At 42.1% G+C, this 5,101-nt stretch overlaps 1 long non-coding RNA gene across 1 annotated transcript; it reads left to right on the forward strand.

Annotated features, from left to right (window-relative positions):
• Positions 1 to 711: 711 nt before the first annotated feature.
• On the forward strand, positions 712 to 3,875 carry LOC128086126 (uncharacterized). The gene is made up of 3 exons (XR_008209247.1): positions 712 to 1,148; positions 2,378 to 2,519; positions 2,944 to 3,875. It is a non-coding gene; the product is annotated as an uncharacterized LOC128086126 (long non-coding RNA).
• Positions 3,876 to 5,101: the final 1,226 nt, after the last annotated feature.

Here is a 5,101-nt window from a genome sequence, read left to right on the forward strand (position 1 = left end):
TATAGAGACTTCCCAAGATAGAATACTGAAAGCACACGCTAAAACTGCCTCTCAGTGGTACAGTGCAAAGGGATCCTATCTTTTTAATAACTTTAATAAAGTATATTCAAAGCATAATACAATAAAGGAAGCACATAGTTTTCATTTAGGTCTGGGATCGATTTCCACATCAACGAGGAAGGAGCTAAGTGAAAGGCATGTGACTGCATGAGTGAAATAGCAATAGCACTGGTATCTTAGCTCACGAGGTCATTCATCTAAAATCTTCAAACAGTTGGCTCAGAGCCTAAGGAGAATACAAGTTTAGGTATTAATGAATAGTCCGGAAATCCTTGTTGCTGTTAGCATAGATCACAGAGATAGGGAAGAAAAAAAAAAAAAAAAAAAAAAAAAAAAAAAAAAGGGGGGGCTTCAGTAATTTTCTGCTTTCGGATACTGAGAATTTGCATTTCTCTAAGACTGAATGCACATAGTGTGGTCTTCTCCACAGCTGCCCAAGCTTTCTCTTGACTTCAATAGTTCTCCAGGCATTGTTGTGGAATTGAAGGATATATGGTATTGTTGAGATCAGTGTTTAACTAGTAGAATTATTGTACCTCAGACCTTTTCCCTCTCTCCTTGTTAACCAGTTCCAGTAAATACTTGTTACGACACCTCTAATAGTCTACCTTCAATTTACGACCCGCTAATTTTGCAGCTCTGCGGAAAGAATCCAGAGAGAGGCTTCTATAGACACATCACCCTCTGGCTAAATAGGTTAACTACGTCCCCTCCGGAAGACGCTCCCCGTACCCGCGGCCCGCCCTACCGGCTGCCCCCAGCAGATGGTGCCGCTCTGCAGCAGAAGCCCTCTGCGGAGGACGCGGCCTGGCGGCCCCGCGCTCGGAGAGGGGAAGGTTTCTCTTTCCCGTCAGCAGATTTCAGGTTGTCAAGAGCACCTTTTACTCTGTGGCATGCCTTCTTTATATGGTAATCTACAACAGTTTTTTCGGTTTTACCTTCTCTCCCCCTCCCCCGCCTCCCTCCCTGCCTTAATTACCTAAATTAGTTGCTGTGGGGGAGATGAAGGGAGCAAGAACCTTGATGGAATTGCAAAGAAGCTCTGTTCCACAAGTCGCTCCTGAAGTGCTGTCTCCATCACACAGCAGGTACTTCATCCTGCTTTACACCTACATTTACCACCGATATAATTTTTGAAAATAACATGCTCACTTCTGGGTATGCAAATGTATTCAGTGCTTCCACCTGGAGCACTTTTATGGAGTGCAGGAAACTCTTCTGCTCGGAAGTCAGTGCTGGGGGAGAAGGACTGTTTCAATGAACTGCTGCTTCTGCAGCTGTGCTAATAAAGGAGGGGGAGGAACTGCTAAAATCTCAAAGGACAGAGCTTCGTTCTCAAAACTCTATTTTGTGTGCTTTGGCATGTAAACTTTTTGAATTATTCCATGCAATGTGGCAGGAGTGCCTACTGCGCTCAGGTGCAGCTGTGCACAGCCCTGCACAGCCACCCAGTGCTCTTCAGACTCCAGCAGGCCATGGGTCCCTCTGCAAGGTCTACTGAGGAAACTTCTGGCACCTTGCATTGACTAAGGGCATATTTTAAAGGCAAGCTTTCTACCTGACCTCTAGTTATGTGTTTTGTGGAAATATATCCATCAAACAGTGAGTGGAACTGAGTGAAAGGGACTAATTGTTTAACTTAAAAGCATGCGGATATCCAAATTAAACACTTCTGGAACAAACAGATCTTTTGCTGCTGTTGCAGTTCCTCTCCCAGCAGACTTTGCCAGAAGATGGACAGATTTACATCTAAAGAATGATCGGTTGGTACCACTTACCAATGTCCATGCAGCTAACCGTTTTTATTCCCTCTGCAACTGGAAATATGTCCATCAATTAATCCACCTGTCATCTTAATCACCTTTCTGATTAAATCTCTTCTTACAATTCACATGAACTCCCTCCACATCATCTTACTGGAAACCAAAGAATTTATAAACGTCTGAAAGCTGCAGTCTGTGAATTTCCCTGGCTTGGCTCATCAGTGACAAGAAAACATCACAAGTGATTATCTCTGCATGTTGCATTCTGTCACAGTGATTCCAAAAGCCAAATATTTGGGCTCATTTGCAGTTTTTCTGTGAGTCTGTTCCAGCCAAACCCATCTTAATTGAGTGGTAAAAGTGGATGGAACATGTATTTATTTCTGCTTATTGTTGAAAAGGCAAAATCAAGAAATAGCTATTAGTTGTGTTAAAAAAAACACAACATTTTATCTCAGTTTTTTGATCTTCTTCAACTAATGTCAACTTTGATCAGACTCAGCTGCTGACTATCCTGTTCTATTCTAAAATTTGTCGGACATTATGCTTTACAGAACATTGCTGTGATTGGAGGAGCAGTGGGCTATAGCTGGCTGGAGGTGCTGCTTGATCAAAGTCTGGAGGCTGAACATTCTCTTTCCTGTCTCACAAGTGAGCCTGGATAGGAGCATTTGATGGCTTCCACACAAACTTCAGGTTTGGTTCCTTCTCTTCAAAAGTTTGACTACTTACAATTCATGACAATGCTGTAACATGTATGATAAGGCACGGTATATATTTAAACATAAAGACATCTGCTCTGGGTCAACCGAGGCAGCAAATTTTATTTGCTTTTGGGTAACTACAGTTTCTTTCTTACGTGTTATTTTACAAATCAATGAAAGTGAGGTGTGCACACAGTTACTTATGTTAACTGCAGAAAAGGGTGTAATGAAGATGACATTTGCTGTAGAATAGTAGCTGAGATATTCTACAAAAGAAAAGAGTTTCAACTTTTATACTTATCGGAAATAAAGCATATTTTTGCCTTCTGGTATAACAAGTTTAGCTTGCTCCCAACTGTTAATCCTCATTTGTATTTAAGTTGCCACTCTCCCCAGCTATTTATCCTTATCCTCAGGAGCTGTCAGGGAGCAGACACGCTGCCAAGAAGCCATCCTCCTTGGAAGATAGAAGCAAGGTTCTCCTCCTAGCCAAGAGCTCAGGCGCATAAGAATGAAGTGGGCTCTGTGCTCCCTTTGCAGACGCACAGTGCTCCTGCACGCTGCCGACCTGGCAAGAAAAAGTCCTGAATGTGCCCCAGACCCTGAGACACCTGGCTGGCTTCTTTAACCTTTTCACAGAAGCCTTCTAAGCTAAGTAATTTATTTATAGTAATATTTATCCCTCTCAGACATTTTCCTGGGGCGGTCTCTTTCATACTTCTCTTCGTCTGATTAGTTTCCATAGTGACACTTATTTGTAGAGTTTAGAGTTGCTCCTTGCAGGTTTCTGCAAATGCCAGCCGCATGTGCGCCATGTTAATAAGACAAAGCCAGCCCTAGTTCTTTCCTTTTGATGGTTGGATTTTGCCCTGTATTTGGGAGCACCCTTGGGGAAAAAATGAAATAAAACAAAAAGAAGTGGGGCAGAGGCTCCTTTGGATCCCAGAAGCTTATTTTTCTGGGTGGTACTTTTGACTGAGCTAGTTCTGTCTGAATGTCAGTGGCAGCCTCTGAAGTGCTGTCTGTCTGCATGAACTATTATGTAAGCGAGGGAAACCTTCCATTACAGTAAGGCCTTTAGACTGCTGCTTTATTTAAAATGCAGAATTACATGAAAAAGCAATTCAATTGAGTGGTGCCTTGTAGGTTGCCTTTTATCCCAGGCTGAAGTAGGAACTTGTTTTTCTTCTAGGGAAATTACTACTATTTTAAAAATAGGAGAATGCTAAAATCAGATGCAAGCTTGTAAACACATGCATGTACACACACATCTTAACAGCATGCTGTTCTGTGAAAGGGCTAAACAAATGTCTGCAATCAGGGGATAAAAGCAACCCCCATACTGACAAGAGCAACTTCAGGAATATGGCTATTAAAAAAAAAAAGTTGATTCTTTGCGACAAGAAAAAAAAAAAAGATAATTATAGAAGTAGACCTAAAATTTTAAAATTTGTGTTTTCTCACCCCTCACCCTTCTGAATCTTTGCAAAATGAAGGCAATCTGTGGGGGGACGGAAGACAGATTTGTGAAGCAGGAAATGTTGATTTCAATGTAGATTGTCAGTTCCATGTAGTGTCACTGGCCTTCAGATGTGCTGCAAAGAGGAGGAGAAGGATGTCCTCAATGCATCTCAGTAGGATGGGATCTGCTGAGGAAGCTCAGTGAGACAGATGGTGGCTGCAGGTGAAATCTTGACAAGAAATCAAATGTAATCTCCAGTGAATACTATTATAGAGAGAAGAGCAATGCTTTCTCAATTTATGCTCCTTGTGATTAAAAATATTACTGAACAATTTTTGGTTTGTGGAAGCCCTTAGAAACTTGGCAGGGAGAAAATGCTGTGACTAGAGAAGTGTTTTGCCCTTGTCCTGTGAAATTACACTCAAGTTTGATTGATAGATTAAGTCTGACAGGAAAGAAATGATTATTTTTTAGTTGAATAATGAACAAAATAATGGCAGAATGTCAACAGCAGTAGGTAAACACAAAAATTCTAATCTAGGATTGCTTCTGTTCAAGCATGAAGCGTGGTGGTGCTGGGAAGGATACATGGTCTCTCTGGAGCAGAAAGGGCAAATGAGGCCGTCACTGGGTGGCAGTGGCAGTGCTGTGCTGGGCAGTTGCAGCTCCTTGGTGCTCTGGCAAATAGGCAGTATTATGTGGAACAAAGTGCTGCTTGGCAGTTTGGGAGCTGCTTCAGATGCCAGCCTCAGCTCCAAAGCAGATCGCATCTTCAGGCAATCCTCTTTAGCTCATTTTGCCCATTTGTGTTATCAAGACAGTCATATTCTTATCCTGTGGTAGCGATTACACATTTAGAAGGCACAAAGAAATGTGAGTACTCTGAGAAAGGCCTTGAGGAAACAAATAACTCCTCATTAATTACTGACATTGGGCGGATCACTGAAAGGAATGTGCTCTACTAATTAAAAGATAAGGATCAAAATATCAGATGCCTCCATCATTATGTGAGCATCAGTCAGAGAGATGAGGGGAGGCAGCACACGGTCATGGTACACATACATGGGTTCACAGTGTGCATAACTGCAGGTTATGAAGCCGTCTCTGTGTAC

This window comes from Tympanuchus pallidicinctus, unplaced genomic scaffold, assembly GCF_026119805.1.
Source record: "Tympanuchus pallidicinctus isolate F22 unplaced genomic scaffold, pur_lepc_1.0 scaffold3, whole genome shotgun sequence".
Lineage (NCBI taxonomy): Eukaryota > Metazoa > Chordata > Aves > Galliformes > Phasianidae > Tympanuchus > Tympanuchus pallidicinctus.